The sequence below is a fragment of the Dama dama genome, chromosome 8 (assembly GCF_033118175.1).
Source record: "Dama dama isolate Ldn47 chromosome 8, ASM3311817v1, whole genome shotgun sequence".
Lineage (NCBI taxonomy): Eukaryota > Metazoa > Chordata > Mammalia > Artiodactyla > Cervidae > Dama > Dama dama.
In genome coordinates this window covers 8,593,546-8,620,768 of record NC_083688.1, presented here as the reverse complement: position 1 = coordinate 8,620,768, position 27,223 = coordinate 8,593,546, and the positions used below count along the sequence as shown (strand labels likewise).

At 46.9% G+C, this 27,223-nt stretch overlaps 1 protein-coding gene across 2 annotated transcripts in view; it reads right to left on the bottom strand.

The window, feature by feature from the left end:
* Positions 1-27,223, bottom strand: part of MAN1C1 (mannosidase alpha class 1C member 1) — a 149,658-nt gene that overhangs the window by 57,647 nt on the left and 64,788 nt on the right. The window contains exon 1 of one of the 2 annotated variants that reach the window (XM_061148247.1): positions 282-387. The exons of the other annotated variant lie outside the window; for it this stretch is intronic. The gene's annotated coding sequence lies outside the window, so the exon portion shown is untranslated. Of the gene's footprint in view, positions 1-281; positions 388-27,223 lie in introns of those variants that run through there. 2 annotated transcript variants of the gene reach the window in all.

Here is a 27,223-nt window from a genome sequence, read left to right as displayed (position 1 = left end):
TCAGGTCTATACCAGAGAACCTCACAGGGCCTGGAATTGGTGGCAACAGCAGGCATCTCTAGAAGGATTTATTGAAAGTCATCTTAAAAGGAGGAAAGACCCCTTTTCTCCTACATCTAGCCAGCCAAGAAAATGTCTCCCTCTCATCCTAGCATAAAACTAGCGGTTGAGTCTTGAGAGGGGGTAAGATAGAGGGTCTCTGGACCATGGGAGACCCGGCAGAGGTGGGGACACCATCCTGAGAGCACTGCCCCACTTCGCCCCCCAGCCCTCCTGCCTACCTGGCTCTCAGCAAACAGAAGCCCGGAGTCCACTCTCAGAGAGAAGAATGGAAACATCTCAGCAGATGCTGAGCAGTCACAGAACGCAAAATCCTTTATCTAGAGTTCCCTGTTGCCTCAGCCTGCAGTGAGGTATCAGCCAATAAAACCCACTCACCACACTGGAACCCCACCCACCTTCTTTCCTGGCCCCCATTTAACATGCACACAGCCAAGGGTCCCTAAACATTTTAGGGAAAACTCACATGTGCAACAGACATACATACACTCAAATGATCAGGAAAAGTATATTGAGAGGACACAGACTCTGCAGGAAGGAGGAAACTACAAAAAAATAATCATATCCTCACAGAGACAAAAGGAAATGTTGCACCCATGCGATAAGAACAGGATGCTCAAAAAAGAACATTCACAAAGCAAAACAACTCTTGGAAATTAATACATAGCCTGACAGAAGAAATAAAAGCCCTACAGAAGAGCTGGATGATAAACTTGAGGAAATTTCCCAGAGTAGAACCAAAGACAGGGACGAGGATGGGGAACAACTGCAAGTCTCAAACACTGCTGGTGGGGATGAAGAAAGGTACATCCACTTTGAAAAAAAGTTTGGCAGCTCCTTACAAAGTTAACCATATACTTAATACATGACCCAACAGTTCCACTCCTGGGTATACACACATCTATGCAAAAACTTGTACATGACATGCAAAACAGCATTATTTGTAATATCCCCAAATTGGAAACAACCCAAATATTCATCAATTGGTGAATGGAAAAAACCAACTATGGAATAGTCATACAATGGAATACTATTCAACAATAAAGAAGTGCAAACAACTATACATACAACAATGCGGATGAACCTTAAAAACATAATGTTAAGTGAAAGAACATGACACAAGAGTACACACTCTATGGTTCTATTTATAAGAGACTCTACAAGGTTCAAATTAAACCAGGAAGCAGATCAGTGATTGTCTGGGCCAGAAGTTGAAGAAGGATCAACTGCAGAGGGGCGTGAGAGAACTTTCAGAGGACAAAATATTCTGTGTCGTGATTTTCAGTTCAGTTCAGTTTAGTCACTCAGTTGTGTCCAACTCTTTGTGACCCCATGGACTGCAGCATGCCAGGCTTCTTTGTCTATCACCAACTCCCGGAGTTTGCTTAAACTCAAGTGCATTGAGTTGGTGATGCCATCCAACCATCTCATCCTCTGTCGTCCTTTTCTCCTCCTGCCTTCAGTCTTTCCCAGCATCAGGGTCTTTTCCAATGCATCAATTCTTTGCATCAGGTGGCCAAAGTATTGGAGCTTCAGCTTCAGCATCAGTCCTTCCAATAAATATTCAGGACTGATTTCCTTTAGGATTGACTGGTTGAGGATAGTCATTTTGGTGATGGTTAAAAGCACTTCTCAAAATGCATTGAATTTTGAGAATTTTTGTTATTCTCTTATAAATAGAATCATAGAGTGTATACTCTTATGTCATGTTCTTTCACTTAACAATTGAATTTTTAAGTACACTTAAAATTGGGTGTATTTTATTGTAAAAAATTATACACCAATGTAGTTGATTTGAAAGTAAAAAAAGAGAGTTACTGATTCAACTGGGGCTTAAATCAAGGAGATTTCATGGAGAAGGCAGAGTATAAGCCTTGGTTTTTAAAAATGAACTTGAGAGACATATGGAAGAAAAGAGCAGTGACCTGTCAAGGAGAGCAAATCGTGTAGGTATGGCTGAAATTGCTAGTGCCCCCCTAATATGCATTCTCTCCTAATGTCTACACAAACAGAAACCACAACTTTATCTGAGCACATGGCCATAAGAATTAAGACCACATTTCCCAGCCTCCCTTGCACCTAGGTGTAGGCATGTACGCAAGTTCCAACTTGTATTGTAACTTGGGGGATATAAGTGGAAGTAACTTGGGGATGTAAGCAGAAGTGGGGTGTGCAACTTCTGGAAAGTATGTTTAAAGTGAAGGGACATTCCTTCTCCCCCCCCCCCCCCCCTTTTCTCTTACCGCTGGCTGAAATGTGGACATGATGACTGGAGCCAGAGCAGCCACCTTGGACAACACTTGTTGACTGAATGCTTGTGTGTCTCCAAAATTCTTGTCAAAACCCTACCCCTCAATGTGATGGTGTCTGGAAATGAGGCTTTCAGGAAGTAATGAGGGTTAGATGAGGTCATGAGGGTGGAACTGTCTGATGGGATTAGAACTCCTATAGAGAGCTTGTGCATTCTCTCTCTCCCCTATCTCTCTTGCTCTTGTTCCGTAAGTCCACAAAGAAGTCATGAGAGGTAAGCACACAGGAGGATGGTGGGTGCCTACAAACCAAGAGAAGATGCCTCAGAATGAAACCCCCCTTGGCAGCACTTTGATCCTGGACTTACCAGCCTTCAGAGCATTTGGAAATAAATTTCTGTTGCTTAAGACATCCGACCTAACTTCCCTGCTGGCTCAGACAATAAAGACATCCGATCGGTGGTATTTTGTTTCGGCACCCCAAGTAGACTAATATACACAAGATAGACTACGTGTTTGCTTCCCGAGGACAGGGCTTGAGGCCCCCTCAACACTCCCATAACCCTTGCACCTAGTTCCAGAAGACTTGTTGTGGGATCTCAGGTATTTGCTGAAGGAAAGAATGAAAGGTTGATGTTGCAGAAATCTGAGGTTTCACAGCCAGAATTTGCCCATGTTTTTGGTTAACAGGTCCCCAAGTTGCTTTCAGGGATCCCTCCTCTTCTCTCTCACTTCTAGTTCATGTCGCTCTTCATGGAGTGAGACTGTCTAGACCCCCGGCAATGGGAATGAGTGATCTAGACCCCAGCCAACCCATACCTTTCAGCCCTTTGTACCTAAGGATATGTTAGGGACAGACAGAGCCATGGGCCCCATTAAAGCTTGTTAGAGCTAATCTTGGGACTTCAAGTGAGCAATAAAAAAAGTGGCTCTTTTATACCACACACAAACTGAGTGGATGTAAGATAAAGTAGCTGTAGCCAAATTGCTATCATTAAGGAACAGCCAATCTGAGGATAAAGCCAACTGAGAGAAAGCAGAACACAGAGACAGAAGGGGAATGGAGCCTTGGTGACTTCACTTGATGCCTGGATCAAGCATTGCCTGAAGTCCATCCAATCCCAGTGATTTAAACTAAGTGATCTAGTAAACGTCCCTGGGGGTTAAACCAAATGGGCTTCAGTCTTTATCTCGTACAACCCAGAGAGTGCATACTAACAATTGACCTTAAGGATCAATGTCACCTTTAAAATATGTCATCTTGGGAGCAGGGCTGCCATCTAAAAAGGGGGCCAGGGCACACCAGGTTGCTGCATTAACTCTACTTCCTTTCAAGCATAGCTGACTCTGAGAACTCAAACAAGGCCTTGTTGATTCTACCTGGTATGTGACATTGTAAACCAATCTCATGTTATCAGCATTGCAAAAATTCCCCTATAAAAACACAGGAGTCTAAAATGTTAATCTGGGAATTAGTGGACATTTATCTTCCTTCAGATCGGTATAATTTCCTCCCATTTTTTTTATCTGCTTTCTGAGCCACCTCATTTATCAAAGCTTTCAAAAGCTCATGCAAAACACATAATGTACTTCAGCTACAAAAATCAATGCTTGAGGATGTGTTTTTTACCAGGATTGCTACAGAAATTTTTCCTGTTGCTTTTCAGAGCCCTCACTACCAAAATTTTTATTCATGAATAAGAGCAAGAGTAGTCTCATTTATAAACAAAGCTTTTCCTAATTATCAAGTAAAGGGGAAAATGTAATTTAAAAAAAATTAATTGTTTTTTTTAAATATGTTTTTGAAGAGAAGGAGATTTATGTTAGTTTGGGCTTCAAACAACCCTCCCCTACCCCTCACCCTCACTGAGACTGACTTTAATTAAAGACCATTTACCCTGGGAATAGATTGCTTGCTGCAATTTGTACCAAAGAGACACATTTGCAGACAAATGGATTGCAGTTCTTAGATTTTGCTCAAACGACAAAAGGAGCGATTATGTTCCCTCGTCACTTCCTCACTCTGAAGAACTCTATTAAGAGAATAATTTGAACGGTCTCTCTGCTACTCTGCATTTTAAAGTGTGATCTATTTCAATGCCACCAACATTTTCCCCCTTTAAAAATAATGAGTGATATTTAAGGGAAAATGCCAGCTGGGTGTCTATTTGAGGAGGGGCTTGTAGGAAGCGTGAAGGTTTACATAACTCCCTCTGAGGCCCCAGCTGCTCACAAGTGCATGGGTAACCTGTAGCTTTGTTTTATGGCTGCAAATAGCAGACAGAGACAGTCCTAGAGCACAGGAGGAGTCTAATCGAATTCCCACGCTCACTCTGAACACCTTGTTCTATTTTCCATTTCCTGGCCGCCCAGTGCCAGAGGGGTTTCAATGGGGCTGTCTAACTCTGGAGCCATGGAGTTTAAGTGGAACTGTCAGTCCTAAGCCTTCCTGACTCATATGTGGTCTGAAAACAAGCCCCTGGATCTGCTGAAGGAAGCCCAAACTGTGTGGAGGTCACTGGTATTGTTTTAAAACAAGCCCAGGGGTACCTTCTCCATGACCCTATAAACACCTGCGTGCTATGTTATAATGTTCCATGCATCTGTTATCCTAAAGGACTGAGGATGGATGCCTTGAAAACAGAGGCTAGTCTACCTCCTCAGGGCTTGGCTCAGTACCTGGAACACAGTGGGGCTCACTAAATGCAGAGTGAGTGACTGAGTAAGAACATGTCCTTAGGGTCTGTCCAGCTGGAGCGGAGCTCAGCACCAACACTGACTGGGTACCTGGGCAATTCACCCCAAATCCAGGAAAGGCAGATCTAGTCCTTGGCCTGAGATGATGGGAACTGGCTTCCTCCTCTCACTCTGATCCATGCACTATTTGATTTTAGAGACTTTAGAACAGGGAGAAATCTGAGTGTGGTGGACTGCAAAAACATTCCCAATTCTTCGCCCTTCCCTGCACCCATGTCTTTGGTAATGTGACTTAGATGATTTCAGTCCACCTCCTCACACCTTTGTCCAGGCTGGCCTTCTAACTTGCTTAGCCAACAGAATATGAAGGAAGTAATGGCGTACCTTCTAAGCCTGGGTCTTAAGGGGAATATGCATGCTTCCACCTTTCTTTTGGACACCTGTCTCCATCAAGAGAAGAAGTCCAGGTCCATATGCAGCAAAGTTAGGTAATCCAACCAAGTCCATCTGAGACCAAAGGGCTCCCAAGTGACTTAGCAACTGACTACAGGTTCATGAGTTAGCCTAGCTAAGACCCACAGACTGGTGAGAAATAATAAATAGTTTTGTTTTAAATCACTAAGTTTCAGGATGGTCTGTTATATAGCAATAGCTGATTGGTACACGAAGCTCGGCATTACAAATTAAGTGGACACCCTGAAGCCCAGAAAGGGGAGAGAACTTTCCGAAAATCACGTCTGCCAGTGACTACGCCGAACACGGGTCTTTCTTTAAGTATCCATTTCTTTTCATCTTTCTAAGTCATCAGCCCTCAGGTTCTGAACAAAGGGCAGGGGCAGGCACATGAAGATCACCCAGCAGCCATAAAGAGGCAAAGTACATGTCATTAGTTCCCATCTCACTACCTCTGAGGTTCTGGACTCATACTCCCAGGAAGCCGTTAGGTTCCCACACATTGTAACCATGTGTACTGCCATGAAAATCAACCACAGAGGCCTTTCCCCAATTTGTAAAAAATTATGGAAATCAATAGGACTTTTAATGTCAATAGTAATTTATAAAAGGAACTTAGAACAGCATTTGGCACACAGTAAGTGTTCAATAAATGTAAGTTATTATTATTAAATTCTCCTTTCATATTTCTTCTTAAACCTCTGGCACCTGCTACCATGCGTCAGCCAGCAGGCAAAATGCATGGATAACAATAACCACAGCTAACAGTCATCGAGCACCTTGCAGGCCTTCTACATGTCACTGATATTACTTGTCACACTTCTTTGAGATACCAACCCCCTCCTACAGATGAGGAAACTGAGGCTCAGGGAGATGAATTCATCCAAGGTTAATAAAGCTGGAAAGTGGCTAGACTCACACGTGGTTGTCTGATGCAAGCCTGGGGCAGCACAGATCATGACATTATTATTCTTTATTTTCTCTTGTGCTTAGCCTAGAGGAAGGACTGAACAAAAGTACAGAATGAATAAATATATTTCAAGAATTCAAAGACAAAAATGTCTCCCTGACCCATCCCAAGAAGGGCTGACAATAAAAAGATTGACAAGGGACTTCCCTTGTGGCCCAGTGGCTAAGATTCCACCTGCCAATGCAGGGGACACAGGTTTGACTCTTGGTCCAGGAAGATTCCACATGCCATGTGGCAACTAAGTCTGTGTGCCAAAACTACTGAGCCCAAGCTCTAGAGCCCTCTGCCACAACTGCTGGGCACACACGCTGCGACTAACTGAAGCCTGTGGGCTCTAGAGCCCATCCTCTGCAACAAGAGAAGCCATCGAGAGGAGAGGCCCACACACTGCAACTAGAGAGAAGCCCTCACGCGCAGCAACTAGAGAAAACTTGCACTCAGCAATGAAGACCCAGTGCAGCCAGAGAGAGCGAGAGAGAGAGACAATATGAAGTACTGGTGAGGATGTGAAGCAACTGGAACTCTATGCACTTTCTCCACCACCTCCCCACACTCCCTCCTCCCCCACCAAATCCCAGGCTCTCATACTTGAAACAACATTTACTGCAACCAAGAGGGCAAGGCAGCAACCACGTCTGGTCGACTGACACAATTAAACAGCCCTCCAGATCTGTGGTGAAGAGCATGGGCTTCAGATCTGGATGGGTAGGGTGGACAAGAACTATCTGTGAGCCCCTAGAGTGTTAAGTTTGATCCAGTACTGTTCCTTTCCATGGGACTCACTCACTGCTTCTTAATACTTTATTGAAGTGAAGTCACTCAGTCGTGTCCGACTCTTTGTGACCCCGTGGACTGTAGCCCACCAGGCTCCTCCATCCATGGGATTCTCCAGGCAAGAATACTGGAGTGGATTGCCATTTCCTTCTCTAGGGGATCTTCCCGACCCAGGGATTGAACCCAGGTCTCCCGCATTGCAAGCAGACGCTTTAACCTCTGAGCCACCAGGGAAGCACCAATACTTTATTGAGCACCTACTATATGCCAACACACAGACATTGAAGTTGCTACTGTTATGACTGCCGTATTAAAAAGGTGGTCCTATTGGACTTTTCTAAACTCAATCAGCCTGCTTGATCTTTGGTTACCTCCTCTACACGCTGCATCAGGTCCCTAAGTGTCCTTCCTCTTTGAGAGGAGAAAATACATCTATAATACAAGCCTTTTGTGCCTCCCCGAATATCATATGTTGAAATCCTAACACCCAGCATGATGGTATTAGGAGGTCAGGCCTTTGGGAGGAGGTTTTTAGGTAAAGAGGATAGAGCCCTCATAAATGGGATTGGTGACTTATAAAAGGGAATTCAGAGAGCTCTCTTGCCCCTTTCACCCTGTGAAGACACAGTGAGAAGACAGTTTTTTATGAATCAGGAAGCTGGCCCACAAGGAGACAATTAATCTGCCAGCACCTTGATCCTGGACTTTCCAGCCTCCAGAATCGTGCAAAAGAAATGTTTGTTCTTTAAGCCACCCACTCTGTAGTATTTTTGTTATAGTTGACCAGGACAGGTGCTATCTTGTGGGGGCAGCATAACCTTCACCCCACCAGCCCCCCCTTGCTTAGTACTGCGTGACAACTCAGTTCAGCAGGCCCTGGACTCCTGCGTGGCAACGTACATTGGCTATGTCACATCTGGGAAGATCTGTGGATGCCCATGTTCCTAAGCTCAGGAAAAGGCAAGTGTCAAAATTCCAGGTGATGCTGACTGAGTAAGAAATCCATTAGGGACTTTCTCAGATGCTTTCCAAGACAGTGGCTCTTTGGTACTGTCTTGGGGTTGAACTCCCCACCCACTAGGTTCTAAGATCACACATGCAGTTGTCTAACACAACCTAGATGCCCATTGACAGATGAATGGATAAAGAAGTTGAGTACATATATATAATGGAATATTCAGTTCAGTTCAGTTCAGTCACTCAGTCGTGTCCGATTCTTTGCAACCCCATGAATCACAGCATGCCAGGCCTCCCTGTCCATCACCAACTCCCAGAGTCTACTCAAACTAATGTCCATCGAGTCGGTGATGCCATCCAGCCATCTCATCCTCTGTCATCCCCTTCTCCTCCTGCCCCCAATCCCTCCCAGCATCAGGGTCTTTTCAAATGAGTCAACTCTTCACATCAAGTGGCCAAAGTATTGGAGTTTCAGCTTCAGCATCAGTCCTTCCAATGAACACCCAGGACTGATCTCCTTTAGGATGGACTGGTTGGATCTCCTTGTAGTCCAAGGGACTCTCAAGATTCTCCAACACCACAGTTCAAAAGCATCAACTCTTCGGCGCTCAGCTTTCTTCACAGTCCAACTTTCACATCCATACATGACCACTGGAAAAACCATAGCCTTGACTAGACAGACCTTTGTTGGCAAAGCAATGTCTCTGCTTTTTAATATGCTATCTCGGTTGGTCATATCTTTCCTTCCAAGGAGTAAGCGTCTTTTAATTTCATGGCTGCAGTCACCATGTGCAGTGATTTTGGAGCCCAAAAAAGTAAAGTCTGACACTGTTTCCACTGTTTCCCCATCTATTTCCCATGAAGTGATGGGACCAGATGCCATGATCTTAGTTTTCTGAATGCTGAGCTTTAAGCCAACTTTTTTACTCTCCTCTTTCACTTTCATCAAGAGGCTTTTTAGCTCCTCTTCACTTTCTGCCATAAGGGTGGTGTCATCTGCATATCTGAGGTTATTGAATATTTCTCCCGGCAATCTTGATTCCAGCTTGTGCTTCTTCCACTACTCAGCCATAAAAAAAGAACAAATCGGAGTCAGTTCTAGTGAGGTGGAGCCTAACCTAGAGCCTGTTATACAGAGTGAAAAAAGTCAGAAAGAAAAAAAACAAATAATGTCTATAGGATCTCTATAGGAATAGAGACTCAGACATGGAGAACAGCTTGTGGACACAATGGGGGAAGGAGAGGGTAGGAGGAATTGGGAAAGTAGCATTGAAACATACACATTACCATATGTAAAACAGATAGCTAGTAGGAAGTTGCCATATAACACTGGGAGCTCAACCTGGTGCTCTGTGACAACCTAGAGGGGTGGGATGGGGTGGGGGTGGGAAGGGGGTTCAAGGGGGAGGGGGCACATGTATACTTACGGTTGATTCATGTTGTTGTATGGCAGAAACCAGCACAACATTGTAAAACAATTATCCACCCCCCCCCAAAAAAAAATACTGTCATATGATTCTTCTTGTTTAATCCTTCTAACTCTAATCCTTTTTTTCTAGTTAAGAAAGTATTATCGATCTTCTAAGCATAATATAATTATATAAGATTTGAGAAGAATTGTCTTTGTTTTAACACTGTTTTATCATTACTTTGTTAACTATACTGTCTAACAAAATTACTTCTTGTTCATTTGCTAAGTCGTGTCTGACTCTTTGTGATCCCACGGACTGCAGCATGCCAGGCTCCCCTGTCTTCCACTATCTCCCGGAGTTTGTTCAAATTCACGTCCATTGTGTCAGTGATGCTATATAATCATCTTATCCTCTGCCGCCCCCTTTTCCTTTTCCCTTCAATCTTTCCCAGCATCAGGGTCTTTTCCAATGAGTAAGCTCTGCATCAGGTGGCCAAAGTACTGGAGCTTCAGCTTCAGTATGAGGCCTTCCAATGAATATTCAGGACTGATTTCCTTTAGAGCTGACTAGCTTGATCTCCTTGCAGTCCAAGGGACTCTCAAGAGTCTTCTCCAGCACCACAATTCGAAAGCATCAGCTCTTTGACACTCAGCCTTTTTTACAGTCCAACTCTCACATCCATACATGACTACTGGGAAAACCATAGCTTTGACTACATGAACCTTTGTTGGCAAAGTGATGTCTCTGCGTTTTAATATGCTGTCTAGGTTTGCCACATCTTTCCTTCCAAGAAGCAAGCATCTTTTAATTTCATGGCTGCAGTCACTGTCTGCAGCGATTTTGGAGCCCAAGAAAATAAAATCTGTCACTGCTTCCACTTTCTCCCCCATCTATTTGCCATCAAGTGATGAGACTAGATGCCATGATCTTAGTTTTCTGAATGCTGAGTTTTAAGCCAGCTTTTTCACTTTCCTTTTTCACCCTCATCAAGAGGCTCTTCAGTTCCTCTTAGCTTCCTGTCATTGGAGTGGTATCATTTGCAAATCTGAGGTTGTTGATATTTCTGCCAGCAATCTTGATTCCAGCTTGTGATTCATCTAGCCTGGCATTTCGCATGATGTACTCTGCAGTATTTGGTTGCCAAACTTTATGGGGAGTATGTCACTCATAACAGCATTCTCCAACCCTTGTGGCACCAGGGACAGGTTACGTGGAAGATAATTTTTCCATGGACTGTGGGCAGGAAGGGATGGTTTCTGGATGATTCTCATAAGGAATGCACAACCTAGATCCCTCACACGTGCAGTTGGCAAGGGTTCATGCTCCTGTGAGAGGCTAATGCTGTTGCTGATCTTACAGGAGACAGAGCTTAGGCAGTAACGTGAGTGATGGGGAGTGGCTGCAAATACAGATGAAGTTTTTCACTCGCTTGCCGGCTGCTCACCTCCTGCAGTACGGCCCGGTTCCTAACAGGCCACAGGCCAGTATCAGTATGCAGCCCTGGGGGGTTGGGTATCCTTGACTTAAAACATAAGTGGAATTGAACTCAATGGGGGAGAAGGCACTAACTTCATTAACCCTAACCCTTTGAGGATGGTCAGGGTTAGGAAATAGTCTCCCCATTTTACAGGCTAGCTCAGCTGGTAGCTCAGCTGGTAAAGAATCTGCCTGCGATGCAGGAGACCCCGATTCGATTTCTGGGTCAGGAAGATGCCCTGGAGAAGGGACAGGCTACCCACTCCAGGATTCTTGGGCTTTCCTGGTGGCCCAGCTGGTAAAGAATCTGCCTGCAATGCGGGAGACCTGGGTTTGATCCTTGGGTTGGGAAGATCCCCTGGAGGAGGGCATGGCAACCCACTCCAGTATTCTTGTCTGGAGAATCCCCACGGACAGAGGAGCCTGGTGGGCTACAGTCCATGGGGTTGCACAGACTCAGACACGACTGAACGTCTAAGCATAGCACTCCCCATTTTACAGATGAGGACACTGAGGTCTAAGAGGTAGATTCCTGGCCTAGGATCACACAGGCTTCCTGCCTGACTCAATCTAGTGTTCCTTCTACCATATATCTCATTAATAAGGTGCAGTGGGGAGCAGAGAGGTGGGGAGAGAGGGGCACAGTATTACAGCTCCCCTGTTTTTACTACGTTAGGTGTTTTTATGTGTTATCACCACAACCAGGTGAGGTGATATTGTGCCCATTTTACAGATGAGGAAACAAATTCAGGAAAGTTGACTGATTTGCCCAGGGTGATGACAGTAACAAACGGCAAAGCAAAATTCAAACCCAGGTTTTGAACCTGTGCAGTGGCAGGCAGAGGCCTACTTTCTAGAAACAGAGTTTATTGGGTTCCCAGTCTGGTGAGTGACAAATTAATAGGACGTGATGATGCATGGTTCAGGCACTGACTTCTAAAAGCAGCTCTCAGGTGGTAGGTTAGAACTGCTTGAGGCTGGGCAGTATTGGGAATATGAGCTGGCCTCTCAAAGGAACCACCTGGAAAGAAATGAGTCACTTATGTTATTCTAGTAGTTATGTTTTTTAAAAACATGTAAGTTTTGAGGTCAAATAAAGTAAGACCATCAGCCTGGAAGGATGAAAGGCTGTCGAGAGTTTCAGCTCCAGTATGTCTTGTTATCTCAGGCCATGCTCTTAGGATTCTGCCCCAAAATACTTATTTTGGCTGTACACCCTCATCTATTCTTTGCTCTGGGGCAAATCTGTGTTCCTGGCCCTGGAGAACAGGAAGAATCTGAGGTCTGCAGCGTAGCTGTCACCAACGCCTGGACACCTTTTCCATCAGTCAAGCTCTGGCCCACCCATCTGCAACATCTAAGGCTTCTCGGAGGTAAAGAATCTGCCTGCTGAGCAGGAGATGTGGGTTCGATCCCTGGGTCAGGAAGATCCTGTGGAGGAGGAAATAGCAACCCGCTCCAGCATTCTTGCCTGAAAAATCCCATGGACAGAGGAGCCTGGTGGGCTGCCATGGGGTCATAAAGGGTCGGTCACGACAGTGACAGAGCACACACACAACGCTTCACAGAGAAATGAACTGAAACAGCTTCTCTTTAAGAGATTTCTGACGTGGTCCATTGCAATCACCCGCAGACAGGAAAGGAAAGCTGAGTGCCTGCACCCGGGGGCAGGGGCTGGAGGCCTTTTCCTCTCCACTCCCAGCACTTGTTTCCTAACATCTGCGTCTTAACACTGTGCAGCTGTCTTCCCCGTGAGATACGAGCCACGTCAGGCCAGGTCCCAGGGCTTCTTTCTCTCTGAAATCTCCAGTGTCTAATCCAATATTTGGAACTCTGTAGGAGTTCCACCACGATGGCTTGTGGAATAAACGAACGAACGAATGAATGAATCATCCTGTCCGATGATGACTGCTTCCCTGTATCAGGGGCTTGGCGGCTGGTGACGACTGTGAGGCTAATGATAAGGAAGAAGAGGTGAAGTTTGTTGTTCAAGGTTATAGCAAAGTTCCGGGCAGGGAGAACAGACGCTGACCTTCCCAACCTCAAAGCCTGCAGTAGCTTTTCCCAGTTGGCTCACGCCTTTTTGAAGCCCTCAAATGCATTTTCTCCCCCAGATCAAGTTACTGCAGAAGCAAACCAATTCTCTGGTTAAGTGAAAAGAATGTGAGCAGATTATCTATTGATTGCCATCCTTCCAGGTTTTATGGATAAAGACCCCCTACCTGGACTCTGCATGGAGCATTGACAGGCCAAGTGACCGCGTGATGGGAGGTCGAGAGGCCAGAGCATTGAATGGCCTGATTTTAGCTCTCTGATAATCTCTGCTGCGTGGGATGGCTTTCGACATTGGCATTTCTGCTCCCTGGGTTTTAAAGAATGAGAAATCTGTGGCTGATCACATATTCAGCAGCCAAAGGCACTTATTCGAAGACCTAAATTGCAGAAATAACTCTCCTGATTAGTTGAATGAATATGAGTCAGATCATCAAGCTCAATCTATGGATAAATCAGGATGAGCTAGCTGGGCCCAGTGGAGGGCAAGTCTCTTCTGCAAGTCTCATCAACCTCTTCTGCCGGGCCAAGACACACTTTCCCTGCAAGGTGGCCCAGGTGGGAATCCTTGAGCCTCTGCTCCTGAGAGAGGCTTTGCCTTGCTCTGCTTATGTATCAGGATCAGTCGCGCCCTGAGCCCCAGCCCCAAGGCAGAGTTTCAAGTTCAGAGGCAACTGGACCTCTGATTACTCCCCAGGGGCAGATCGCCTGAGGATGAGCCTGGCCTAGTGAAGGACAAGCAAAGAGGGCTCCGCCTCACTCTGGGGCCACAAGCCTGTTCTCCTAGTGCTCGCTGGTGAGTTCCTGCAAAATAAGCCTCAGCTTCTAGACGTCAGCCTTAGGTTAGCCCGGTCCAGCAGTATAATCACCAAGCAAATCTCTAACAGCCCTGCCTCATGCCCAACTCCCCCAGAGTGGCCTGCAAGGATTCCCCCAGCCAGAGCCAGGCTCCCACGAGGAAGTGCTCTAGAAGGAGTTACTGAGCCTCTGAGAACAGCGCATGCTCAGCCTGGCCGTACCGCAGCCCGGCCTGTAGCCCAATCCCGCTGAGCTGTCAGAGGCCTCACGGCTCCCTGAAGGTGGGCCTCCGGTCAACTCTTCCTCTCTCTGGAGTGTCCCCAAAAAGGCACGTCTCAGGGACTGAGGACCACCCCTATGTCCTAGTGGAATGGCACCCCAACACCTACCAATTCTTCCTTTCTCGTTCCTATTATGCGACGGTGGTGGTGATGGGACTCTGAGGAGATCAGGCCTCGGGTGAGGTGGTCACAGAGTAAAGAGCTGGAGGGGATGAAGCAGGGGACAGGTACCCTTAAACCATGCAACGGAAGGCTACACAGACCTAACCCTTTCCATCAAAGCTTAGAGGATCAGAGAGTTTGGGTTCCAATCGTGGCTCTGCAATTTGCCGGCTGTGAGACCCTGGCCAAAGTATATACCCTCTCTGGACTTCAGTGTCCTCATCTGTAAAATGTAGCTATTTCTATATAGAATTATTTGTAAGACTCAGACTCAACAAATAATATATTTAAAACAGTCAGGAGAGTGCCACGTGGTAAATGCTTGCACATGTTAACTAGCCCTGTTCTAAAAACCTATCTTAAGAAAATATTAGGACACGTATGCCAAGATTAGTGAGCTGAATTAGAAAGAATGGCAAAAAAATCAGAAATAACCTAAATGTCCAGTATAAAGATAAGAAAAAAAATATATAAAATGTATATACATATATATATATACATACTGTGCTGCAGTCTGTGGGGTCACAAAGAGTTGGACAGGACTGAGCGACTGAACTGATGTATACATATAAACATGTGTGAATATACACATTGTATATATTTGTGTGTGTATATATGTGTTACTTCCCAGATGGCTCAGCGGGTAAAGAATCCACCTGCAATGCAGGGGACAGAAGAGACGTGCGTTTGATCCCTAAGTTGGGAAGACCCCTGGAGCAGGAAATGGCAACCCACTCCAGGATCCTTGCTTGAAAAATCCCATGGACAGAGGAGTCTGAAGGGCTTCAGTCCATGGGGTTGCAAAGAGTAGGACATGACTGAGCAACCAACCACACACATATATGTGTATGTTTATACAACATGACTACAGTGCCATTAAACATGACAATATAAGTTGCTAGTGTTTAACAGCTTGAAAAGGTGATCAGAAAAACACTTCAAGTGTTAAGTGAAAAAGGCAGATTACGAGACAGTGCTTTTTATATTATTCCATTTATGTAGAAATACATATTCATATGTATGCATTTTTCATGAAAGAAGACATATCTGGAGAGACACATGAAACCGTGGGTCACCTCTGAATGATGGAACTTCAGGAGCCTTTCTTTCTGGTTCTTATTTGGAATTTCTAATTTCTCTACAATGGGCATATACTACATTTACCTCTTTTTTTTTAAAGGAAAAAAAGAGATGGAGTAATTTTAAGGGTAGAAAAGGATTTTCACACCCAGATAATTCCAACACAGATAAAAGGATTTGTTCAAACTTCATCACTCTCCAACTGAGAAGAGGCATGAAGAATGGCAACCTTAAAAGAAAAAATCCCACATTTCAAGGTTTAGTGTCTGAGAAGAGTAGCTTAAAAATTGAGAGTGTCTCAGGCCATCCTGATGCATCCTTCCCTGTCGCTCTATCCCCCAGGACACCAACCTTGAAAGTCAGCAATAAACCAGACACAGAAGGTGTCTTTCTCACAGGGAACACAAAATCAGAGTATCACAGTGACAACGAATTTCTACTTTACCTCGCAAAGAGACCCTTCCTGCTGAGATGGGGGAATTTGGGGCACAAATCAGCTCTCTGGAAGGAGGAGACATTTTCACAGGATCAGCTGGAGGTCGGGGAAAACTGCAAAGTCTAACCATTCTTCGTGTCATAACTTTGTCAGCTGTGTTGAAGTTGACAAGATGCTTACCCAGCATCTCAAGTCATATGCCCAACTGAAGTGGTTAAATGTGTAAGCTATAATAACCACTGCAAAGATTTCGCAAGCCTATGCCCAGGGCTTTATCAAGCCTGCCTGCCTCTTCTCTCCACACCAGGAGAGGCACAGCCCCAGTGCCCAAGAGTGGGTCGCAGGACAGGAGCCACTGGTTTACCCACCTGGCCATTTCCAGCATCGGAGGTGTGGTCTGGGGCTGGCACTGGATGCAGGGTCAGTCAGAAGCTGTGCCTGCCTTCAGAAAGCAGATTATACTACAGAGCACGTTCTTCCAAGAGGAAAACACAAATCCAGTTTGTGGGCCCTCACAAAGGGGACATCGGTGCTTGGAGGCAGCAAGGAAGAGAAAGGGGGTAGATGGAGAGAGAGGCTGTCCCACGACTCGACCTCGGGAGAGAGACGGGCGCCAAGGTTTCCTAGGTTCCTGACCGGTTCCTGCCATCAGAGACAGGAGTGGAGATGTGCTAAAGGTGTGAGGAGCCAGGTGGGTGTGCCAGGCGGGGGTCTGCAGGGGGCTGGGCAGTGGGACGGGCACTAACGGGGGGAAGGTGGGGCCACACCAATGCCCAAGGAGATGGACCATTTGTGATAATACAGCTCCTTTGAGAGTTTTTCTTATCAAAAGCATCCCAAATCCTCTCCCTGGCCCCACAGGGATACATCCACACCCCCAGCCCCTTCTCAACCACACTTCAGAAAGAGCTCACAGTTACATTGGGAGCACCCTGTTACCTGGGGGTAGGGTGAGTTCCCAAGTACCTTGTGGCTGGAAGGCACCGTCTTTTCACGATTGCTCTGCCTGCCATTTGCCAGGCCGTGCTCACTGCACATCTGCTGAACGAACCCCTAGACGGGCTGGACCACTCATCCCACATGGCTGCTCTCCAGACCACTACAGCCTTTCTGCTGAACTGGAGACTGGCCTTCCACATCCAGTAGAGTATGCCCCACTCCCCACATCTCACCCAGGTGGCAGACTCAGCATCCACAGTGGGGCAGGGGGCTCACCCTGGCCAAAGGCACCACCTGGGCTGACGGGTCTGTGAGAAAGGGACTGATTACTCCGGGAACCACATCCTTTAGGCCCAGGACAGTCCTGTGGTTCCTAACCCAGCCTATGTATCAGAACCTATGTATCAGAATTTCCCCAGTGGGGAAATTCTACTTTTAACACAGGTTCCTGGGCCAGATCCAGACCCACTGAATTAGAATTTCCGGGGATAGACCACAAAAGTCTACATTTCCAAAAGCCTATGGGTAATTCTTGGAGAAGGAAATGGCAACCCACTCCAGTATTCTTGCCTGGAGAATCCCAGAGATGGTGGAGCCTGGTAGGCTGCCGTCCATGGGGTCTCAAAGAGTCGGACACAACTGAAGCGACTTAGCAGCAGCAGCAGCATGGGTAATTCTGATGCTTTTCCCTGGTAAGAGCTACAGATTGGTCCATGCTGCTCATTTCATAGACAGCAAGACTATGCCAGGGAGAGGGGAGAAAGCGTGTTGTCCAAGGTCACACAGGCAGAACAGGGAGGGGACCCAACCCTCCTGCTTCCCCGGGCAGCTCTGACAATATTAATAGTAAAAACTGATGATGATAACAGCAGCTACTATTTATCAACACGGCTCTGAGCCCTCCACGTGTATTAACCAACTGAATGCTCACAATCGCCACTCTATGAGGCACATGTCATTATTCTTATTTTTTCCAGGAGAGAAAACTGTGGCAAAGAGGTTCATTTAATCACCCAAGGTCAAACAGCCAGAAAATGGTGACAATGGTAACCAGGCAACCTGGTGACAAACGGGTTAAGAGCAAATGGGTTAAGTTTGCTCTTAACCAGTTGGTATAACTGCCTTCAACCACCAGGAGCCTTCCTTGGATTTTGCTTCCTCCCCGGTGTGCGGAATTGCAGACTCTGGGATGCTCTGGGGTCTGGTCTCTGTGGAGCTGCCCAGCTTTGCGCCCTGGAGGAGGAAGACAGAACCCCAGCCCTGATCCTGGGAGCCGGGGGAGCCCAGAGAGAGGGTCTTGCTTGCCGAGGGACCTGCTTTCACACTTCCATCTGGGTCTGAGTGTGGTTCATGTCCTAGGAACTCAAGTCCCTTCAGACGAAGAGTTGACTCATTAGAAAAGGTCCTGATGCTGGGAAAGACTGAAGGCAGGAGGAGAAGGGAACAATAGAGGAAGAGATGGTTGGATGGCATCACCGACTCAATGGACACGAGTTTGAGCAAGCTCTGGGAGGTGGCGGAAGACAGGGAAACCTGGCGTGCTACAGTCCGTGGGGCTACAAAGAGTCAGACATGACTGAGCTACTGAACGACGACAGACGAAGCCACAGCACCAGTGGAAAGAAGGCCCCTTGCTGTGGATTAGCACAAGAACAGAAGAGGCGGTTCCCCCAGACAGCCCCTGTGACATCATTTCAGGTGGTGGTGAGCATCATGCAGTAATAGCCTTGGTCATGCAATAATAGCCTTGTCTGAGGTGTTTGAGACTTTGTCCTCCTTGGTTTGGGGAAAACAAGTAACTACTCCGGCTTCACTTTTTCAGCCCAAGGCAGGGCAGAGGGACACGATGGACCAAGGCCAAGCTGTGTCAACAGAATCTCCATGGTAATCTCCTTTTAATCAATAAACATACACAGGCCCTTCTTTGCCCTTTACTAGTCCTCTGGACACCCCAAAGCACCATCTGGGCCTGATGATATGCTGGTATCACATGGGGCAGGTAAAGCAGGGACTCCTGGCCCATGGGAGGTCACAGTCCCTGAGGCAGAAGAAAGAGGATGAGGGGGGTGCTTCGGAGGCAGACAAGCCTGGGTTGGGACCGCTGCTCTGCCTCTTTGCAGGCCTGGGTTGGTTAGTTCTTTTCAGAGCTTTGGTTTCCTCATTACACCCACACCTTAAAGAGGCACCGTCAGGAAAAAACGAAACTCACGAGAGGTTCCTGTGCAGGCAGGTGGCACCTGCTGCGACCCCTGCCAGCCCAGTCCTAACAGAGACAAAAAACCCTGGGCTCTTGGCAGGTGTTCTGCCAGCATTCCTGGCAACCCTGGGAAGGAAGGCGATTCTTCCCACGGAGTGTGGGCAGGTGCAGGCTTTCCCAACCCGACTTGCACAGGTCCTACCTTGGTAAAAAAAAAAAAAAAAAGCAACTCAAAATAATCTTTTACGGTTGCATTGGTATAAAGAAGCTGGATTCATTATTTTATATTTGCATTTTCTTCTGATTTGAAAAGAAATTAAAATGAAAATACTTTTGTGAGCCCCAGGCACTGCATGTCAGGGAGAGGTTAGGCCCTGTGCAGGGAATGCTTGGCTGGATATGGGATGCTCAGACGAGATCTCTTCCCGTCAAGCCTGCAGCCCCGCATCTCCACTCCCACCAACCACCCTTGCATCTGAGCACCAACACTCTACCCAGCAGGACCCCTTGACCTTGGGCTGAGCTGCTCCCCAGCCTGTAACAGAGATTTCATGGGTGTCTGTCAAAACCCTGAGCAACTCTGGGGTAGGTGCTGCCTCCTCCTGTAAGACTCCTCCTAAGTGCCACTGTCTGTGACTCCCCAGCAATGAAACGTGAGGAACTTGATGAAAACTTTTCACATAGTCTCAAGAACCTGCTCAGCAGCTCTCGGTCAAAACTGACATCCTCTCTCGCAGCTGCGTTGCTCAGGCACGCATGTTCTGTCCGGCTACACAGGCAGACATCATTTGTCTTTTCTCCAATGAGCTCATCACGTTGTTCTTTGCATCCTCTTCCCTGCTCCAGACCTGGCTCAGAGCCTGGCACATAGTAGGTACTCAATGCAAAGCTGCAGAGCTGAATGAAAACTCTCCACATCCCCCTGCATTCTCAGTTGCTTGTTGCAAAATAACATCTAGACGCATTTCTGGGCAGCTGCTATTTTGGGAACGGGTTGTTTGGGGAGTGGAGCCCTGGCTGCTAGACGTAGGAAGCAGGCAGAGGGCCTCGGGCGTGATGGCTCCCTTCCTCCCTGTCCTAATCATTTGCTTGGTCATTGGTGGGATTAGACAACAGCAATTATCCCACATGGTCTATTTCCAGAATTCAAAGTTACTGGGGGAGAAAATACAATTGTGCTTTATCCAGTCATTAAAAAAAGAACAACAAAATAAGAGCAGTGGATTTCAAACCGCCTTTCAGACTCGATGAAAAGAAAAACAAACTTGAGTATTAGCTTCAAATTGTGCTGACAACACACTTCCGGATCCTTTTGTCCTCCTCCAGGCTCTTTTCAGAATTTTTCAACAATTCCTATTGATCCCTGCGTGGTTCTCATGCTGACCATTTATGTCCCCTCTGTGGAGCAGGGAACGGTTCCACCGGCCTCAGAGGCCCCTGGGTGAGGTGGGGGGATGTGAAGTCCAGCCCCCACCCTCCAGAAGAGTGGCCACCACGGCCCGCGCAGCACCTCTCCGTCTGTAGCCGATCAGCCAGGGTGAAACACACTCCAAAGTGGCCCAATCACCCTACTCTTTTAGGAACTAGAAGCAACACGAGAGCCCACATGCCAGAGGCCCAAGGTGTATGGTGGGGAGATAAGCCCAGAGAGGGAATGAGCTTGGCGTGGGTCACACAGCAGATTGGTGGCTGAGAAGCCATAAGAAGCCAGGTCTCCTGGCTCTTGGGGTCTGGGCTAGGCAGAAAACACTGGGAAGCATTCATGGGACTCCCTTAATATGCCAGCTGCCCACAGAGGGTCTCTCATCATGCCCTCACCCTCTCGATCCACAAAGGGCACCTTTTAGACCCCATGGGGCTGTAGTCTTGCTCAGTCTCCCTTTGAGGTCTTCGCACATGTGTTTCTGTGCCCACGATCCTGCTTCTTTCAAGTTTCAGGCCTTAGGAGAGGCCACATCCTCTCCCCACTCAGGAAATCTTTTTGAAGCCCATACCTCCAAGGATGAGTTAAGGAGCCCTTGGTATGAGCTTACACCTCACAGCACTCATATTGCCTTAACTGAAACTACAAGTTCATGCATACATCTCCCCGCTAGCCTGGGACATCCATGTGGGCATCCATCTTGCTCCCTGGTACTTGCCCTGCGTCTAGAGCAGGGTCTAGTGGCACACAGTAGGCACTGAATGATCATGGGAGATAAAGAAATGGTCTCCTGGGATCCAGGAAGGTGTCCTCATCCCCATTCCACAGAAGGGAAAACGGAGTTCAGAAGGGAAATGTCCCACTTACCCAGTGAGTGAGTGGAAGAGCCGGGGTTTGGACAACTCAGGTCTCCTGACTCCTAAGTCAGCATTTTCTCTATTAAGACCCCTTTCCTAGACCAGTTAGTGAACTAGAGAAATTTCAGTTCATACCACAGTCAAGTGGGCTGGGAAGTAGAGAGGCTACCCATGGTGCTGGGGAGACAGTGTGGGGAGGAGGGAGTGAAGGAAGACTCTGCTGACTGTTCCTTGTGCTGCAAGGAGGCACTTGAGGCAAGCTGGCCTCAGAGCCCCTATCCACCCGTAAGTCCAGGCAGGAGGGGCAGGGGCCGGCTCCAGACCACGGCTGAGCCAGCAGCATAAAGCGGCTCTGCCCTGGGGGGCACAGGCCCAGGAAGCTGAGACTTTGAATGTGGGGGGTGGTGGGATCTTGGTTCGGAGAGAGGCAGCATTCAGCAGGAGGCTAATATCGAGCACAATTAGGACAGCAAGCACTAGCGAGGATCGTAGAACCAAAACCTCACACACAGCTGGTGGACTGCTGGCTTATCCTTGCTGGAAAGCTGGCGGCATTCAACTAGAGCTCAACATACGAACACGGAAGGACCCAGCAATTCCAGCCCTGGGTAGATCTCAACACAGACGACTGTTTGTTTCCACCAAAAGCACGTATCAGTGTTCATTAACTTCAAACACTCTTCATAGGAATGTAAATGGTGCAGCCACTGTGGAAAACAGTAGCAGTTCCTCAAAAATTTGCACATACAGTTACCATATGACTCGGAAATTCCATTCCTGGGCAGATACCAAGAGAAATAAAAACCAACATTTCATACACAAAAACTTATACATGAATGTTCATAGCAGCATCGTTCATAACAGCCAAAGAAAAGTAGACACAATCCAAACATTTACTGACAGCTAAATGGATAAATAAAATGTGGCATGCCCATATAATGGAATATTACTTGCCAATAAAAAGGGATGAAGTTATGATATCTACTACCGCGTGGATGAACCTTGAAACATTATGCTTAGTGAAAGAATCTATTCACAAAAGGCCAGTTTTGTATGGTTCCTTTTATAGGAAGTGTTCAGAATAGATAAATCTGGGGACTTCCCTGGTGGTCCAGTGGCTAAGACCCCATAGTCTAAATTCAGAGGGCCCAGGTTCAATACCTTGTCAAGGAACTAGATCCTATACACCACAACTAACAGTTCGCACACTGCAACTAAAGATCCCGAAGGCTGCAGCTAAGACCTGGTACAGCCAAATGAATAAATAAATATTAAACAATAGAAAAAGAATAGACTAATCTATAAAGGGATGGAAAGCAGATCAGTGGTGGCTTAGGGCTGTTGGAGAGAGAGGGTTGGGGAGAAATGGTGAGTGACAGCTGAAGGGTGCAGAGTTTCCTTGTGGGACAGTGAAAATGTTTTAAAACTAATTCTGGTGATAGTTGCAAATATAATCAATCACTAAATTTTAAACAAACAAATAAACAAAAAGTGTTTATAGCAGCTTTCTCATAATTACAAAATACTGGGGACAAAAATGTCCAGGAACAGTAGAAGGGGTAAACCTGAAAAAGAATGAACCCTTCATGATACAATTACGAGTGAAAAAAGTAAACCATAAAAGTACATACAGTGTGATATGAACTTATTATTTTTTTTTGCTGTACCTCGAGGTATGTAGGATCTTAGTTCCCCAACCAGGGATGGAACCTGCCCTGCCTGCATTGGAAGCTTGGAGCCTGGACTCCACTTCCACTGGACCACCAGGGAAGTCCATGATAGGAACTTTTAAAGCAGACAAAACAAACTTAAGGTGACAGAATTCAGAACAATGGTGGCCCTTGGGGACTGCTGACCAGGAAGTGTCTGGGGGAACATTCTAGGGATAACAGAAATGCTCCCTGTCTTGATCTGTGGGGGTGGTTACAGGGGTGTATCTACATGTAAAACTACTGGATTGCACACTTAAGATTTGGGCGTTTATTCTAAGTTACAAGTTACATCTCAATTTTTTAAAAGTGTTTAATTAAAAAGATAATGGCTCAAGTCACAGGACCAGGGTTCAAGTCCTGCTTGTCAGGCCTTCCCGAGAGTCCCTGTGCCCCTGTGCCTCTTTCCCCATCTTTAGACACTGGACCAGATGGTTTCAAAGACTCCAGCTGGCACGGACGGTCTGAGATTCTGTGAATTCACATACCTATTTGTCACTGAGTTTGCTGGGAAATTTGGCAAGTGCTTGCCATCAGTGTGGTGTGAAGAAAAGAAGGCTGGCTGTCTGCTGCGGGCTCCTCCTTGTTTCCAAGGAAGGGAAGGTCTTTTGGAAATTGGGCAGGAACATGTCACCCCCCAGGAGGGAATGTCAGTTTCAATATGAATCATCTTATGCATCGCCAGTAACTTACTCTGGGAATAGACACCCTGACTCACTCCTCCCCAACAGGAGCAAGACTTGCCACTAAAATTTCAGATTTCAAGAGAATCGGTATATCCCAAATAGCTTCTCCGAGGCAAAAAAAAAAAAAAGAAATCAGCCTAGTAACCAACCAAGAGTCACAGAGAGGACGTTGAGAGCCCAGGGTGCAAACCTCTTTGTCCTAAAGCAGAGACGGGTCCCAGAGGAGGTCGCCGGCTCACTTGGCTGCTGGCGCCAGTGCTGGGACGGGGACCCAAAGCTCTGAGCCTCGAGTTTTCTTTTTACAACAACCTGCTGCTATATTTTCTAAAGAAATAAATTATGCTCTGTGCTGGTGGGAAGCCTTTTAAATGAAAAGAAAAAGAAAACAGCCAAGATGCATCTTAATTAGAAACTGCTTGGGGAAAAAAACAAATTCTTTGTGGGGAGGAGGGTGCAGAGCAGCGGGCCCTGAACGGTCAGCTGCCCGAGAGCCTGAAAGTCCAGCAGGCTGATCTAGAGGTGAGCCTGTTGCTTTGCTAACCACCCAGGGGGACATTCTGGTCTTTAGAAGGTGGCCAGGGAACTGTGGATCTGTCATTCAAGGCCACAGGGAGGCCACCATGGACGGCAGAACCCGACCAGCAGTTGCCAGTCCTATCTGTCCTTCACACGTGTGGGGCACATACTTTCATCCTATTTCCCTCCTTGTGCTAAAGGCCATTTGCCAGTGACCATTTCCTTCTAATCCATTTCCTCTGAGCTTTGACAGCCTCTGGCCTCCGGATGGAGCAGAGGCTCCTCAGACACGTGACTGCCGGGAAGGTCTGTTTGCTGCCCTGAAGCCTGACCCAGTCTACCCAAGGAATTGCGACATCATCACCTCCACTGAGGCTGATGACAGCTCTTTCTCAAAACAAACTCCAAGCTTCGGTCAGGAATGTGCACCACAGCCGGCCAAAATCAGGGAGCGGCATGGCCTGACATCAATTTCCCAAGAACTATGGATATTTGGTGTTTTGTTTTTGTTTTTCAGAAAACAAAACAAAACCCAAACCTCCGAAAAACAAAACTTGTAAGAGCGGATACGGCCTTTTCAGCCAGATAAGTCCAAGTGCCCTGGTACTTGATAAGACAGGAGACAGGAAAAGGACTGGGAAGGGTGGATCCGCACTTGGGGAAGAAAAATCTACTATTTCATGAGGAGTTACTAAGTGCAGGCTCTGTACTAAGACGACCAAGCCCTCCTGACCCCCTTTTACAGGTGAGTAAACTGAGGTTCAGAGAACTCTGTCTCTTGTCCAATTTAAATCAGCAGGTAAATCTGAACCAGAGATTTGAACCTGGGCACATCTCCAAAGTCAAAACTGCTGCCACCCAGAAACAGACTCAGATCCATGGAAACAAAGTGGAGATCTGTGGAAAATGGGGAAATGAGTGATTTCCCCAAATGGTCTGCAAAGTGTGTGGTTCCCCTGGAAGCCACACTGCAGTGTGTGTGTGTGTGTGTGTGTGTGTGTGTGTGTGTGTGTGTGTGTGTGTGTGTGTGTGTGTGTGTGTGTGTGTGTGACTGTGAACCTTTTGTGGAAGGCATTGCTAAGTCACACACCATAGCCCAACTGTAAAAATGACATCTTGGGGCCTGGACTGATTCCCTCTTCAACATCATATTTGCTCCGTTTACAAGGCAAGGATGATTTTTTCCCTCTCTGCCAAGGCCAAACATTCCCGGGCTGTGATCTGAAAATCGTGCTGTGTTCACTTTGCCTCCTGACTCACCCAAGGCCATAAATCATCCCTCGAAACGGGGATGTGGTTGGGCAGTTCTATCAGGGATTCACCAGGTGGAGGCAAAATCTAATCCGGGGCTCTCACAGTCACCCAGGGACAGCTCAGAGCTTCTGGCCACATAAGCACCTTTATCCTCCAAAGAGAAGATGCCCGCGATCAGAGCTGCTGACTAAGCAGGACTGCTGCTCTTTCAGGGTCAGCCTGCTGACTCCTAATGTCCTTTGTGATGGGGGAGGTCAAGGCACCGGCAGAGGATGCTAGCACAGCAGGACCAGGAAGAAGGGCTTCAGGGAAAACAGGGCAGGCAGAGACTGCAGCGGGCAATTCATTCATTCAGCAATATTTATCGAGAGCCTACTACTGTGTGCCAGGCACTGTTGTTTTCCTTGGGATGTAATTATTCTCACAATTATTTTACAATAGACACAATAATAACGGCAGTAGCTTACAGTTAATGAGTGCATATGGGCAAGTATATTGAAGCATACAGGCAGGTTTTCCACACATCAACTTTTACCTAATCCTCGTCACTGCTGGGTGAAGTAGGTATTATCCTCATGGTACAGATGGAGAAACTGAGGTGCAGAGAGTTTAAGAACCTGGCCCAAGATCACATGATTAGTAAGGGGCAGAACTGGGATTCAAACACAGGCTGGCCTGGTTCTCAAATCCATAGTTCATCAAATCCATCATGCTGACAGCCAATGGCATGTTTTGCAAGTAGGTGTTTTTAGGTTGTTGGGCAGAGACAAAATATTTGCCTATTACGGGAGAAAAGTGGGAAATCTTAATCTTTTTTCCAGGCCCTGTATAGTCAACTGATGTCTACTAAGTCATGATGCCTTCAGATGGGTGGCTGCAGACCCTGACCTGAAATACAGGTCTTTCTGGGCTTCCCTGAGGGCAGTGGCACAGAAGAAGCAATACCACCCACCCAGAGACCATCCCCTGGTTCTGCTCCCTTCTCTACAGAGGCCCATGTGGTCACTGGGAGACGGGGCAGTGTTGGTGGTTTGTGGACTGGGGTTTGGAATCCAACGGAGCTGTGATCAAGTCTCTGCTTGATTACTGTATGACTGAGCAAATCCTAAAACTTTTCAGGCCTCAGTTTCCTCATCTGTGAGATGGGGATAAGTGGGTAATTCATATCTTGGCAGAGCTGTGAGGACACGAGAGAAAGCAGCTATGGTGCCAGGTGTGATATGTGTACAGGAAGCAGGTGGGCTCTTGGCCCCTAAATCATATACCTCCCGAAAGACAGTTTACTCTTGCTAGAGTTCTGAGAAAGTCCAGCTCCTGGTGGTGATCTGCCCAGGACCACAGGCCTTGCTGTGACTATCTGGCTAAACTTAGAGTGGGTGATGCAAAGAGCACAGGGCTGGGACTTTGGCCTCCAGAGTTCAAATTCCAGATCTACAATTAGCATGCTGCGTCACCCTGGGCGAGTGCCTTCCCCTCTCTGGGCCTGGTATCCCCCTGTCAAAGATGAAGGAGTTGGACTTGTCATCAAAGGGCCTCTCTGGTGGGGACCTCCCAAGACTCTGTAATCCAGTACCGATTTCCCCCACTGCTGAGGGAGAATGAAGGTTTTACGATTGCTCTGATTTCTTGGGAGGATTAATGCTCACTAAGTGCTTCAAGGCTGGCAGCTGGCACTGGGTGTGAGGTCTCATTACTCTCTTGGAAACCCTGCCTCTGCCAGGAGGCCAATTTATTCCACAGCCTTGAACCCTAACCTTCCCTTGACTCTTCCCTGTTAAAAATTCT